This window comes from Pogona vitticeps, chromosome 1, assembly GCF_051106095.1.
Source record: "Pogona vitticeps strain Pit_001003342236 chromosome 1, PviZW2.1, whole genome shotgun sequence".
Taxonomy (NCBI): domain Eukaryota; kingdom Metazoa; phylum Chordata; class Lepidosauria; order Squamata; family Agamidae; genus Pogona; species Pogona vitticeps.
In genome coordinates, this window is record NC_135783.1 from 7728495 (window position 1) to 7744661 (window position 16167).

General features: G+C 43.8%; 2 long non-coding RNA genes across 2 annotated transcripts; both read left to right on the forward strand.

Annotated features, from left to right (window-relative positions):
• The first annotated feature begins 205 nt into the window (after positions 1-205).
• LOC140703337 (uncharacterized) lies at positions 206-3099 on the forward strand. Its single transcript, XR_012082777.2, has 3 exons — positions 206-340; positions 1301-1430; positions 2882-3099. It is a non-coding gene; the product is annotated as an uncharacterized LOC140703337 (long non-coding RNA).
• A 4814-nt stretch (positions 3100-7913) lies between these two features.
• On the forward strand, positions 7914-13059 carry LOC144584885 (uncharacterized). Its single transcript, XR_013539366.1, has 3 exons — positions 7914-10429; positions 11239-11368; positions 12848-13059. It is a non-coding gene; the product is annotated as an uncharacterized LOC144584885 (long non-coding RNA).
• Positions 13060-16167: the final 3108 nt, after the last annotated feature.

Consider the following 16167-nt stretch of genomic DNA (forward strand, 5'->3'; position numbering starts at 1 on the left):
TCGAACTCCCAACCTCTGGCTCCACAGCCAGATGCATGAACCCACCGAGCTATTAAAAGGATACTTAGGGTTTGGAAGCTGATCACCATCCGGCGTCTTTATCCAAGCAGCCCTAGCAGTTTAATGATTAATGCGAAAAAAGGGTGAAGGACAGCAAATAGAAGCAATCTGTGACAAATTTGTTACATCCAGGAATCCATTATTATGCAATCTTGATATTATTATACTTATAGGGGTCTGATCCCTCCCAGCAGCAACAGTGGATCCCAAACTGAACCAAAGATGAAGTTCCTTTATCTTCTGTGTGCCGTTCTCCTTCTCGGACTCCTGCAGGGCCCAGGTAAGCAGCAGGTATTCTTCATTGAGAACAGATATTCTTCGGTCCCTACTTGAGGGGCATCTTTGGTGGCCACCCTCACCTGGGGGAGGTACATAAGCCCCCCTGGGGTGCCCCTGGACCACTTGGAGGGGGCCGCAGACTGGAAACAATTCTCCACAGACTATCTTATAATGTTTATGATGCAACCTATACCATCCTTATTCAGGTTATATTTCGTTCACGTCCTGTTTCTGGCTGTAGCTAAAACCAAGTTTGAGAATGGCTGATCTGGGGAATCTTGTGGACAGATCAAGGTTGCATCCAGGGAGGGATTGATAAGTGGCTTGAACCTTAGAGCTCCAGCACAGGAGGCAACCAAAAGCTTCTTAATCTTTATCGGCTTTTGCTTAGGCAAAAAAAAAAAAAAATGACAACCCGACAACACCCTACAAGCAGCGTGTTGTGGTTTTGGCTACAGTTTTTGAACTCCCCAAAGAGTAGCCCGTTCTTTATATCTCCTTATGCAGTGAACCGGGAGGTCCCGGGTGCAGTAGAGGGTTGGCAATGAGAGACCCAGATGTGAATCCAGAGAGCTTTGTATAAGTGGCTATTTCTCACCCTGAGCTCTCTAAGGGCTGAGCTATAGGTTAGAAATAGCACACCATGAGAGAATTGCATAAATGCTGAAAGGGGGTGATTCTAATGGCAGGGGTGATTCTAATATACCTCCTGTATTTTGGAAATGAGCTTTTCAAGTATCTTAACTAATGAGAGCAATCCAAGGATAGGTTTCCCAGGACATAGTGGCAGTATGAACTATGAGGAGGTGCCATCAAGGATGCTAGTCCTTAGGAGGAAACATATAGATGTTTAAAAAGGAGACTTCTGATCTTCCTCTACTACTGAATTTACAACTTCTTTCACCCAAACCCTCCTTTCCCAGCTCAGTATATCAGATTTCACTTCATGTTTTACCCACAGGAGTCACTGAAGCCATCGACAGCTATGAAGAATGTGAAGGTCGTCGTGCTACTGCATGTTATTCCGTCGTCTGTCCTCGTGGGACCAAAACTATTGGGAGGTGCAGTTGGTACCAGAAATGCTGCCAAAGGTAAGATAAAAGGTGCAACTACCTTGGGGAGCTCAATCAGAATGATTTGGATTTGCCGCCATTTGATGGACAGCCTGCATGCCTTCTGAAATTGCTATCGATGTTCAAACAGGGACTGTGAATTGATTCGGACGTTCACCATTTATGTTGGTTATGATGCGAATCGCATTCCTGGCCACAGCCCCCTTTCCCTCCTTCCTTTCCCGTCTTGCCTCTGCAAATCCTTTAATCCTTTGCAGTCCAGAGAAGTCCCTTAGTCAGAGCAAGAGGGAAAGGCAGGCTAGGAGATACACCCAATGTTGCCTCTGTCCGGAAACCTGTGCAACGCAGTGAGACAGTGCTGAAGGTTTTGGGGTGTAGCAGCCGAAACCTCAACTGAACTGTCTCGGAAATCCCCCAATTATGGAATGAGTCCTCAATTCCTCAGCTAGGAATGAAGGCCAGGCAGGGTTGATGGATGTGTTAAGCGGATGCCAGGATGCAGAGAAGGAAAGAGATGTTGTCATTGTCCCCTGATGTGGTTCAGGAGGATCGAAAGAGGGGGAATGTGCCAATGGGAACAGACCAAATCTCCTTTGCAGACAAGCTAGACAGAGCTTCTCTGGGCATCTTCCCCACTCAAGCTTCAGACTATTATATTTCTGGGAAACGTTTATAGACCTGTAGAAAAACCCTACAGTAAGATATCATGGAAAGGCATTGCATTGTGGCAGAACACGGAACATGAAAAGTCTGAACAGTAATTTTGCAAAATACATTATGATTCATAACTCAAAATAATCACCACTTCCCGCCATCCATTCATCACTCCTTTCTCTTACTTTCCCATGTGGGGGTGATGGATTTCTGGTGATCGAAACTGGTATAAATGGTTTGGTGTTTTTTTAAAAAAAAATCCCACTCAACTTCTTCCAAAAAAAAAAAAAAAGCTCAGCGATGCCAGACCATTGAAATGTTTTCTTCCTTCCTTCCTTCCTGTTTTAAATTTTAGATAACATTTCCCTTTATTCACCTCATCATTGTGAGAATGCTGAGCTCTTCCCTTCTCCAAAACGGACAGCCTTTCTCAGAGAAGTCACCCTATCAATTTGCACCAACACTTAAAATAAAACATAGCAAAAACAAACGACTAAATATAAACCAAGCTTGCCTACAGGTGCCACAGTGTTTGCTTGGGTTTTGGTTTAATTAGACGCACATAGCCTGACAAGATAGTTGGAAGACTCAAAGATGGAGACTGTTATTAAATTATTAAGTCTCCCAGGTATGCCAATCTGAACCATCAACTCACTGGACCAATTCTGGCCCTGTAGCTGCTCTATCCCATTGCTCTACACAATTGTTTAGAGTAGACCAGGTCAACTAAGGTACTTGTGGTAGTCTGTATCCTTCCTTGTATAATTAGAGGAATCCAAGCAGGTTCTATAATGGTTTTCCTTCTATAATTACAGTGTCCTTGACAAGTGATTCCCCCCACTTGGAGATGCTGAGGAAGCTGAGCAGTGAACGCCTCTCCCCCTGCAACCACTTTCTCCTTTGTGCACATCCTCCAGAATCAGCTTTCATTAGACTCCAGAAATCTTTTTCCAGTGTCGTCAAACTCAGCAGTCACGATAACTTGTTTTCTGATGCTTTTTCCACTTTAGTACATAAATAATTTTGCAATGAATTTTTGTGTCTATGTCTTATTGCCCAGGTAGATGGAAAGTTCCCTGCAATTCACTCAGCAGTTTTCGAACTTAAATAAAATGTAGGCAACCCATCCTTCCTGGATGTTATTTTCTCCTATGCACTTGATACATAGGAATAAACAGATTAGGCATCCTTCAGTCTCGCGAGACTATGGTATGGAGGACTTGGAACAGCATCTAGTGCGGCTGAGAAGGCCAATTTGAGAGTGACAATCCCTTCCTCACGGAAGACAAATACAATCTGTCCCCTGTCTAGCTGCCTGGTGTTGCTGCTTTCAGGACTGCCTCTTTGCCTCAGCCTGCTGGACAATGGTCTCTTAAAATTGGGAGAGGCCGTGATGCACCGCCTGCCTCCAGGCTGAACGCTCAGATGTCAAGATTTCCCATCTGTTGAGATCCATTCCTAAGCCCTTCAGATCCCACTTGCAGATATCCTTGTATCATAGCCGTGGTCTCCCTCTGGTGTGCTTTCCCTGCACTCATTCTTCATGCAGGAAATCTTTTGGAATCCATCAGCCATTCTCACGACATGCCCAAGCCAATGTAGACTTCACTGTTTCAGTAATGTATATATGCTAAAAATTCCAGCTCATTCGAAGACTACTCTAATTAGAATTTTGTCCTGCCAAGTGATACCAAAAATGCATCAGAACATGTATGGAACGTGTTCAGCTTCCTCTCCTGCCGTGCACAAAGGGTCCAGGACTCACTGCAGTACAGGAGTGTGCTCGGGACACAGGCTCTATAGACTTGGATCTTGGTATATGCCATCAGCTTCTTATTAAGCCATATTCTCTTTGTGAGAGAACATGGTAGCTGCTTTGCCAATGCATTTATCCAGCTCGACGTCTAGAGAGAGTGTGTCACAGACAAAGTCATGAACAACTTCCAACCTCCAATTCTTGCGTGGAGATAGTGATAGAGGGAGGTGAGTCCACACCCTGGCCCATTACTTGTATTTTCAACAGTCTGATTGTTAGTCCAAAGTCTTGGCAGGCCTTGCTAAAATTATTCATGAGTTTTTCGAGTTCTTCAGCAGAGCAGGCAAGAATGGCTACATCATCGGTGAAGGAATAAGTAAATTATCTTATAATTCTGGATAGTATATAACTTGTAAGCAATACATTGAAGCAATACATTCAGATACACACATGAAAATTTAGAAATGGCCTTTGGTTTTCACTCTCAATCTAGAGAGATTAAAGAGCTTTCCATCTGATCTAGTCCAGAGATAGACACCTTCTGTTGCAGTTCCAAAGGCCTGCTTCAGCATGACTGCAAAAAAGATCCCAAACAGGGTCGGCATGAGAACACAGCCCTGTTTCACTCTGTTTAGGATGTCAAAGGGATCTGGTGTTGAGCCATCAAAAACTACAGTTCCTTTCGTTTCCTTATGAAAGGACATGATAAGGAGTTGAGGTGGACATCCAATCTTGGGAAGTATTTTAAAAAGGCCGTCCCTGCTGACCAAATCAAAGGCCTTTGTGAGATCTGTGAAGGCCACTGGCTGTTGTTGTTCCGTGCATTTCTCCTGCAACTGTCTGAAGGAGGATACCTTGTCGGTGGTGGATCTATTAGCTTGAAATCCACACTGTGATTCTGGATAGACTCTGTCTGCAGGCACCTGGAGCCTCTTCAGCACAACACGGGCAAGCACCTTCCCTACAACGCTGAAAAGAGAGATGCCACGGTAGTTCTTGCAGTTGCCCCTGTCTCCTTTGTTCTTATACAATGTGACGATGTTTGCATCCTTCATGTCCTGTGGTACTCCACTTTCCCTCCAGCAAAGACAAAAGGCTTCATACAAGCTTGGTGGTGATGATCTCTTTACAGCACTTCAGCACTTCAGCAGGGATGTTATCCTTCCCAGCTGCTTTGCCGGATGTGAGGGAATCCAAGGCCACTTTTATTTCTGCTAAAGTTGGTTCACTGTCCAGCTCTTCCAAGACAGGCAGGCACTCAATGTTATTTAATGCTCTTCAGTTGCTATTTTCTCTCTGGAATATAGCTCAGAGCAGTGCTGCACCCAGCGTTCCATGTGCTGTGCTCGGTCCTGGATGATCACGCCTGTAACAGACTTCAAGGGAGCAGATTTCTTGTATATTGGACCTAAACCCTGCTTGATACCGTCATACATTCCCTTGATGTTATCTGTGTCTGCTGCTATCTGTATGCTGCTAGAGCTCTCCTCTTATCCCCGATGGCTGGAATCAACTCCTCCGAATGGGCTTCGAACCAGTCGGCCATCTTTTTGGTCTTCTTGCCAAATGTGGACAAGGCGGTGTTATAAACAGCGTTCTTGAAATGTTTCCATCATTCAGGTGCATTTGCATCAGCTGGGCCTGGAAGGGTTTCTTCAAGCGCTTCAGCAAATTCCTCCACTTTTCTCTGATCGCAAGTCTTGCTGATGCCAATACGTGGTCTTGCTAATATCAATATGTGGTCAATCCTTGGTGGGGGGGGGTTTCAGAGCCAAAATGATCAGACAGCAGACACAAAGAAGCACCCTTGTGGGATGTACACCTTGGGACTAAACTGGTTTCCTAATAATGTATTTGTTGTTCTGTTTCTTCTCCTCACTAGAAGAACAAATATATTATCAAGAAACCAGTTTAATCCCAATGTGCACATCTCACAAAGGTGCTTCTTTGTGTCTCCTGTGTGATCTTTTTGGCTCTGAAAAAAATTGTGCAAATGAAACCTTGTAAATTAAACAGTGTCTGAGATTTCAGCAGGATCCCAAAGGGAAAATCCTTGGAGAGTGAAGCAGGAAAAGATCCTGCAACTTCCCCAGTTCAACCCAGGGCATATTGCCAGCATGAATGGGAAGAGGGACCCACAAGCTGGAAGAAATTGGGACAAAGGTAGAGGTGAAAGTGGAATCCCTCAGGAGAACATTTTTGCTAAAAGAGGAAATTAACAAAGTTCATCTAGGGCAGTACTTCCCTACCACGGGACCCCAGATGTTCTTGGACTAAAACTCCCAGAAGCCTTCACCACTAGGTGTGCTGGCCAGGATTTCTGGGAGTTTTAGTCCAAGAACATCTGGAAAGCACTAATCTAGGGCATTCTGGTGAGTACCTAGAAAGAAACCAACATGTCTAATGCAGTCTTCCCCAACCAGATGTCCTGTGTAGGTTTTGAACTATAATTCCCACCATTCCCAGACAGCAACACCTTCACTGGAAATGGAAAGTTTGCGTGTAAAGATTTTATGTATCATCTATATACCATAATGAAGATTTATGGAAACGACTGATTGCAATTCGGACTCACTTTCATCCATCAAGTCTAGTATTGTCTACTTTCAACAGAAGTGGATTTCCCAGGTATTCCATCACCTGCTTCCGTTTTGTTAGTTGGACAGGTTTATTTGATTAGCTGCAGCCACCATCAAAAAGTTCAAATAATATAAAATAATCAAATACATTGTTCAACTAAAAACCATCCAAAATAAATGGGCACAATTCATTCAATAAAACTTGATCATCATCACTACAAAACTTCTTCCATAAAAATGTTACCCTAAAGCAAAACAGGCTACCTTTTCAGGAATATATTATGTATTTTGTTTGTTTGTTTGTTTAGTCGTTCAGTCATGTCCGACTCTTCGTGACCCCATGGACCACAGCACGCCAGGCCTTCCTGTCTTCTACTGCCTCCCGGAGTTGGGTCAAATTGATGTTGGTCACTTTGGTGACATTGTCCAACCATCTCATCCTCTATTGTCCCCTTCTCCTCTTGCCTTCACACTTTCCCAACATCAGGGGCTTTTCCAGGGAGTCTTCTCTTCTCATGAGATGGCCAAAGTACTGGAGCCTAAGCTTCAGGATCTAGTGAGCACTCAGGGGTGATTTCCTTCAGAATGGATAGGTTTGATCTCCTTGCAGTCTAGGGGAGTCTCAAGAGTCTCCTCCAGCACCAAAATTCAAAAGCATCAATTCTAATCACTCCATAGAAAATTTATCATATTTATTTTATTTTATTTTATTTATTTTATTTATACCCCACCCATCTGGTCTAAAAGACCACCACCATATTTGCATCAGATCTATTAAAAGCGAGACTTAAATCTTTGAACAGAATTACTCAGGTCTTTATAAATTAGACAGACAAGTCAATAATGGATTAGGTCTTCATCTGCATCGGTTGAAACTCTCCTCCATGGCAATCCCCCCTCAACGTCTGCAGAACTCATAGACTTGCATTGTAAAGCTGTGAGAACATTTCTCCACTTAAACTTTGTTATACTAGTTAAATAATGCGGGTATTTGAATAGGTCACTTGACATCCACTTGTCAACTGCTAGAAGCCAGAAGGTTTTGCCGACTGGAACCCAGAAAGTTATCTATTCTTCTGTCTAAGCTCGTTATAAGGATGTGTCATTGGAGAAAGTTGGCAGAGGTAGCTTGAGCCCAACTCCATCAGCGTGACTTTATGGAAAGAAGCCTCCAGGAAGAAAGGGAACCACTGGATGGCCATGAAAGGACAGGAGCCAGTTGTAACATAGGTATCTAATATACTCCAGCATTTCTCATCCTCAATGTGTTGCATTTGCCCTTTTTTAATTTAAAAAAAAAAAACACCGAGGGGGCTTGATAACTGCATCTCGAACTGGCTCATTTTTTAAAAAAAATCTGGTCTGTGGCTGGAGGAAGGGGGAACTAAACCCTCCACCCCCACTGCCTGCCCCTTATCCCCAGCCCGCCACCCCCCGTCACCTCCCCACCTGGTCCTGCTCCCGTCTCCTCCTGCTCCTTTGCCGCAAATGGGCGATCCATTGCACTGGGGACCCAACCGGGCATAGTGCAGCACCGGATTGCCCATTTGCAGCCCCACAACCTGCACCCCTCGCCATTTCCCCCATCCCCTCCCTACCTGCTCTTGTGGTCTCCTCTTCCTATGTTAACGGATGATCTGGTGCTGTCGGACCCTGATCAGGCACCGCAGGACCCTGACCCGATACCGTGTGTCACTGAAACCGGTGGATAATTTCCAAGCCCTACAAGCAGATCCCTTATACTGCTGGGATCTGGCAAGGTCTACATTCCCATTGTTATGAGGTTAATGTGTTCGGCTTAAACTAAAGTGAACCTCATCTGGACTTGTGACCTACTTCAGAGTCATTGAGTTCTGTCTCTTTTCCCAGTAGGCGCTCTATGAAAGGGGGGGGGAGGATCTTACAAAGGTGTTAAGAGGAAAAAAACAGATAATCTTAAAATTAGGAATGATTGCATTATGATATTCCATGACTATTGCAATGAAACAATGGCATATAGAAGAAGAAAAATGTGAGTTATCACAGTTATTTTAATTGCTAAGGGCATCAAGTATATATGGGGTCAGCCCGTTCATATGAAAATCTATCACAATGGGAAATACTACAATGTTACATGAAATCCTATTTCGAAATACAGAAGTACCGGACAACACCAGTAATCATTATGTTGGACTACACAGGGAAGCCATTGAAATCCACAAACACCAGCAGAGCAAAACAACAACAAAAAAGAAGGAAGTCTAAAACTCAGCAAAGCCTGGCTCCCAGCACTGAAAAAAACAGCCTGCAAAAGGTCAATGAACTCTACCCAGACACAAGGACCAGCGATCAGTACACACAAAAAACTAACGACACCCATCAATCACAGTGACAGATCATTTCCCCCCCTTATCACAACAATACACCCATAACAAAGAACACCCTGATCACCATAATCACCCAATCTCTTGGAAAAGACAAAAAGGTGATCCCACAACTGCAAATACTCAATTATCCCACACACTACCAGAACACAGACAGAGTTCTAGGTCCTGTCCTCTGTCCTGGCCACAGAGACTGGAGAAACATTAGGAAGAAAAATCTCCAGAAAAAGGCCAAACAAATCGAAAAACCTACAACAACCGCTACAATGTTACTTCAGTGAGATCAGCCCTAGATTTTTCTGATGAATGTTGGACTTATAACCAAAGAAGAATGGAGTGAACAAATAACTCAGCTGGATGGCCAGGAGAAGCAGCCAGAGAAACAGACAGAGGAGGAGAGGAGACTGCAAGGGAAGAACAGTTTGAGTCAAAACATGGAGTGGAGGAAAAGCTATACAGATGACAAAATAAAACACATAACTAAATGGGAAGTCCTAGGGAAAGTTATAACAATGTTTAATAAGGGGAAATCCAGATTTAAAAAAAACAAGCAGATGAGAGTGATTCAGAGAATAAAGGAGAGAACCAGCAAGGGAAAAAGAACAAAATGTTGTGAAGGGAAATACCGGTAACGGGGATAACGATATATAGAAACTCTGTTGATAATGGTAGATAATACTCTGTTAAGACTTGTTTAATATAACATACAAGTTCTGGTTTGCATGATAGATAATACTTTTACAAAGCTTGATCGATATTGGTTGGAAAAGGGAAGTAGGCTCAAGAAGTGTGCCATTAGTATTAATGACAGAATTGTAAAAGTGAAGAGCAGGTATGGGGGAAGGATTGATGCTTTTGAATTGTGGTGCTGGAGGAGGCTCTTGAGAGTCCCCTGGACTGCAAGGAGAACAAACCTATCCATCCTGAAGGAAATCAACCCTGAGTGCTCACTGGAAGGACAGATCCTGAAGCTGAGGCTCCAAGACTTTGGCCATCTCATGAGAAGAGAAGACTCCCTGGAAAAGACCCTGATGTTGGGAAAGTATGCAGGCAAGAGGAGAAGGGGATGACAGAGCATGAGATGGCTGAACAGGGTCACAGAAGTGATCAACATGAATTTGACCCAACTCTGGGAGGCAGTGGAAGACAGGAGGGCCTGGCACGCTCTGGTCCATGGGGTGATAAAGAGTCAGACACGACTTAACGACTAAACAACAACAACAACATCCCCCCTCACGTCTTTCAGGGATGGCACCTTCAGAAGGGCCTCCTGGCCTGATATTAGAGGACAGGCAGGCTCGTATGAAAGAAGGTGGTCCTTTAGGTAACCAGGTCCTAAGCCATTTAGGGCTTTATATGTCAAAGTAAGCACTTTCAATTGGGGGCAACCCCAATTCAAAGGATGCTTCTCGATTGGAAGCTATTCATTCCCTGCCCTCTTCATTCAACCTGCCCTAGTAGTTTGACAGTTAATAATAAGTATAAAGTAAAGCAAATAGAAACTACTGATGACTTCTAAGAACCGCATATGCAATGTTTATATCCTTATAAAAAAAAACAGTGTGACCTCTCTGAGAAGCAGCAGTGGGTCCCAAACTGAACTGAAGATGAAGTTCCTTTATCTTCTGTGTGCCGTTCTTTTTCTTGGACTCCTGCAGGCGCCAGGTAAGCAGCTGCTCAGAGGAGAAGATAGTCAGGGGTTCCCAGGTGAGGGCGATCCGGGGTATCTTCTGAACAGGTCAATGTCACATCCAGGGAGGGATTGGTCAATGGCTTGAACTTTAGAGCCCCAGGACGGGAGGCAACCAAAAACCTCTCAACCTTTATCAGCTGGTGCTTTGGCAAAACAAATGACATCCTGACAACACCCTACAAGCAGGGTGTTGTGGTTTTGGCTACAGTTTTGGAACTCCCCGAAAAGTAGCCAGTTCTTGATATTTCCTTATGCAGTGAACCTGGAGGTCCCGGGTGCAGTAGAGGGTTTGATAGCAGGCTTCTTGGGTTGGCAATGAGAGACCCGGATGTGAATCCAGAGAGCTTTGGGTGAGTGGCCTTTTCTTACCCTAAGCTTTCTAGGGGCTGAGCTATATGTTAGAAATAACACGCCATGAGAGAATTTCTTGAATGCTGAAAGCGGGTGATTCTAATGGCAGGAGTGATTCTAATATACCTCCTGTATTTTGGAAATGAGCTTTTCAAGGATCTTAAATAATGAGAGTGATCTGAGGATAGGTTTCCCAGGACATAGTGGCAGTATGAACTATAAGGAGGTGCCGTCACAGATGCTAACCAGTCAGCCCTGATTTCAGCAGGGTGACCTGCTCCAGATGCCCTTTGACCTTAGAAGGAAACAGATAGATGTGTAAAAAGGAGACTTCCGATCTTCCTCTACTACTGAATTTACAGCTTCTTTCACCCAAACCCTGCTTTATCCAGCTTAGTATTTCAGATTTCACCTTATGTTTGACCCACAGGAGTCACTGAAGCCATCAAGAGCTATGCAGAATGTGAACGTCGTCGTGGTACTGCATGTTATTCTGTCGTCTGTCCTCGTGGGACCAAAACTGTTGGGAAGTGCAATTGGTACCAGAAATGCTGCCAAAGGTAAGATAAAGGGTGCACCTACCTTGGGGAGCTCAATGAGAACGATTTGGCTTTGCCACCATTTGAAACACAGCCTGCATGCCATCTGAAATTGCCAACGTTGTTCAAACGGGCTGTGAATTGATTTGGACGTTCACCATTTATGTTTGTTGTGATGCGAGTCGCATTCCTGGCCACAGGAATGCGACTCGCATCACAACAAACATAAATTTCCTTCCCGGTCTTGCCTCTGCTAATCCTTTAATTCTTTGCAGCCCATAGAGGTCCCTTAGCTGGATTGAGATGGAAAGGAGGACTAGGAGATACACCCAATGTTGCCTCTATCTAGAAACCTGCGCAGCACAGTGAGACACTACTGGAGGTTTTGGGGTGAAGCAACTGAAACCTCAACTGAATTGTCTTGGAAATCCCCCAATTATGGAAGGATTCCTCTACGACTAGCTAGGAATGAAGGCTAGGCAGAGTTGCTGGATGTGTTGACGGGATGCCAGGATGCAGAAAAGGGAAAAAATGTTGTCATTGTCCCCTGATCTGGTTCAGGAGGATCCAGAGAGGGAGAATGTGCCAATGGGAACAAACAAAGTCTCCTTTGCCAACAAGCTGGGCTTAGCTTCTCTGGCTCAGCCACCTATCTCCTCTGGGCATCTTCCCCACTCAAGCTTCAGACTATTATATTTCAGAAAAACGTTTATAGACCTGTAGAAAAACCCCACAGAAAGATATCATGGAAAGGTATTGCATTGTGGCAGAACATGGAACATGAAAAGTCTGAACAGTAATTTTGCAAAATACATTGTGGTTTATAACTCAAAATAATCACCACTTCCCACCATCCATTCATCACTCCTTTCTCTTACTTTCCCATGTGGGGATGATGGATTTCTGGTGATAGAAACTGGTATAAATGGTTTGCTTTTTAAAAAAAAAAAATCCCACCCATCTTCTTCATCTTCAAAAAAAGCTCAGCGAAGCCAGAGTATCGAAATGTTTCCTTCCTTCCTTCCTGTTTTGTTTTTTAGACAATATTTCCCTTTATTCACCTCATCATTGTGAGGATGGTGAGCTCTTCCCTTCTCCAAAACAGACAGCCTTTCTCAGAGAAGTCACCCTATCAATTTGCACCAACACTTAAAATAAAACATAGCAAAAACAAACAACTAAATATAACCCAAGCTTGCCTACAGGTGCCACAGTGTTTGCTTGGGTTTTGGTTTAGTTAGACGCACATAGCCTGACAAGATAGTTGGAAGACTCAAAGATGGAGACTGTTATTAAATTATTAAGTCTCCCAGGTATGCCGATCTGAACCATCAACTCACTGGACCAATTCTGGCCCTGTCGCTGCTCTATCCCATTGCTCTGCATCATTGTTTAGAGTAGACCCGGTCAACTAAGGTACTTGTGGTAGTCTGTATCCTTCCTTGTATAATTATAGGAATTCAAGCAGGTTCTATCACGGTTTTCCTTCTCTAATTACAGTGTCATTGGCAAGTGATTCCCCCCACTTGGAGATGCTGAGGAAGCTGAGCAGTGAACGCCTCTCCCCCTGCAACCACTTTCTCCTTTGTGCACATCTTCCGGAATCAGCATTCATCAAACTCCAGAAATCTTTTTTCCAGTGTCATCAAACTCGGCTGTCCTGATAACTTGCTTTCTGATCATATAATGCACATAAAGAATTTTTCAACGGATTTGTGTGTGTGTGCCTTATTTATATGCAATACTGGCCGGGCGGGTGGGAAGTTCCCTCCAGTTCACTCAGCAGTTTTAGAACTTAAAGGAAATGTAGGCAACCCATCCTTCCCAGAAGTTATTTACTCCTATGCATTTGATCAGTAGGAAAAATATAGTTTATCTTATAATTCTCGATATATACCTTGTAAGCAATCCTTTCAGATACACATATGAGAAGTGAGAAATGGCACCCAAAATCCTGTTGGGACAATCCACGTAAGGGTAATTGTGGAAGAGCTCTTTTTTCCCCCAGAAGAAGCTGCAGTCCAGCATATCACCCACTCCAGTTCTTAAAGCAAGGTTCCAGCAAAACTGTCCAATGCCCTTCCTAGAATAGTCAGACCGTACAACACAAAGTGCATAGGTTTAGAGGTGGGAGTTCCTGAAGTATTGAAAAGACAGCGCTCTATCACTGCACAAGGTTTCATTTCTTATCCCCTTTACCTGTGACTTAGCTTGCTTTTTTTTTATTGGTCACCAGGGGGCATATACAGGCTTCACCTGCAAGTCTGATTGCTCAGCCATAAAGCTCCGGGGATTCCCTGTCAGCTGCTAAGGAGGTGTGGCCTGTGTTGTCGGACTTGACCATCAGAGGCCCCTTTCATTGGCCAAAGGTTTCTCGACTTTCTAGCAGCAAACAGCCATAGGCCTGTTCTGCCGCTTGGAACTCTGGGGTGCCAGAAGGTCCCGTCTCGTCTCTGGTGCTATTGAGCCTCAACACAAAACCACCGCTTGTCGTATTTCTTGGCATTAGCAGCACTAAGCTGCTTTTCACTTCATGTGCAATATTTAAATAGGTCTTTTGGCCCCAATCCTGGACACAGGTTATCTCTGTGAAGCCAGAGATGTTGACCTTGGCAAGGCTTACGTCCAAATACAACTCTTTGAATTTGAGAGTCATGTTCTTCCTAAAAGGCCCTCCACAGCAGCATGAATGGAAACACCCACTAGTTACTAGCAAAATGTGGTTGATTACACTGATGAGTTGTGTTTCTTTCATAAAGCGTATGTATATGTGTGTGTGTGTGTGTGTGTGTGTGTGTGTGTGTGTGATCAACGGTACCTGTTAAAACAAGATTATCAGACCATGTACCTGCATCTTGCAATTCAGACAACATATCAATAGGTTCATTTGCAGCATGAAAATATTCAGCATGACATTGAAAAACCATTGCAGATCTATCTTTGTACAGTTTCAAACTATTGACATGGTAAAGAACAGGTTTCTTATTAGAATCCAACATTTTGACAAGATAATTGACATTTCCCAATTTTTGAACAATTTCACCTGGACCTTCCCAGACAACTTCTAACTTAGAAGGTCTGAGTGGGTTCAGAACAAGTACCAAATCACCCACAGAAAATTCTCTGTGTCTGGATCTCTTATCGTGGAAGAACTTCTGACTTGCTTGAGCGTCCAACAAATTGTCTCTGGCCAACTCCTGGACAGCCAAGAGTTTCTCTTGAAGTTTTCTAACAAAATCAGCAACTGGCACAGTACTACTTTTAACCACACCTTCCCAATCGGATTTCAGGAAGTCCAATGGTCCTTGCAGATTTCTTCCAAACACCACCTCACTTGGAGAAAAGCCACCTAGTGAAGAATGAGCTGAGCTACGGTAAGCAAACAAAGCAAAAGGCAAAAGCTCATCCCAAATGTTTCCATATTCTTGGGTCAAAGTTTTAATCATCCTAAGCAAAGTTTGTTGACCTCTTTCCACCATACCATGAGATTGAGGATGATGGGCCGTGCTAAAACTGATGGTTATTCCACTTATCTCGCAGATCTTACGCATAAGTTCACTTGTAAAGGCTCCTGCTTGATCACAAATTATTTTGGATGGTACTCCAATACGCGAGCACAAGTCCACGATGATTCTAGCTATGGTGGTAGCTGTCAGGTTGCTAATAGCGTAAGCCTCGATCCACCTACTGGCAGAACAGATGAAAGAAATGATGTATTTCTTCTTAGATTTAGTAGGAACAAAAGGTCCTAGCACATCCATTTGCAAACACTGGAACACTTGGTCAGGAATTTCCATAATCTGCATTTCGGCCTTTACCTTGTCAGTTTGATGGCCTGTGCGTTGGCAATAGTCACAAGAACTGACATAGTCCTTTACAGTTTTTGAAATACCAGGCCAGTAAAAATGTTGAGAAATCCTCTTTAGGGTTTTTTGTATTCCCTGGTGCCCACTACTCGGATGGTCATGAGCCATTTCTAGTATTCTCAGTCTATATTCAGTAGGCACGACTAACTGTTGAACAGGTTGGGCATCCAAGTTGGATTTGGGGAAATATTCTCTGTACAAAAGTCCATTTTCTCCCCACAGGAAACTAACTTGCTGATGCGCAGGACGTTCAGCATAGTTGTCTGCTTGTGACCTCAAAGAAGCTAGAGAGGGATCATTAAGTTGCTTCAGTCTAAAGTCCTCTGATCCCTTAGGTATCACCTCCTCCATTTTAGTTTCAGTTGTAGCTGCATTATCAGGTTCGGTCACAAGAGGCTGCTGTTGGGTAAGGTCTCCATCTGAGCTATCCTCAGTGGATTCCTGCTCCCGTTCAGGATTATGCATCTCCCTACTTTGAGAACGCGTAACTACCGACATTGAAGTTGCATTTTGACTCTGCATGTGATCCAAAAAAGCAAGATCATTTCCAAGAAGAAAATCAGGTTTTCCCTCATGGGTTAAAATATGTTTTGCACCTGACCAGGACTTATAGGAAATTTTTACATAAGCTAGAAGAATGAAATGCTGATCAGTCTCTATAGATCCATAAGTTTTTACTGGACACCTCAGGTTGTTCAAGATCAAGGTGGGGTCTAGAAAATGTTTGCTTATCGAAGAAATGTCGGCACCCGAGTCACGAAAAGCACTTAAAGCCATATCACCTCCAGGTGTGTGAAGAAAAACCACCTCAGAAAATGTGCGGGTTGCCCAGTCCCTTTGCGCAGTTGGTACTATGTGTGACAAACCCAGACCTACTGGGATCTGCCACACGTTAACTAAGCTGCCACCAACCATTCCCTATAATAAGTCACACAGACCAGGGATGGATTTTTA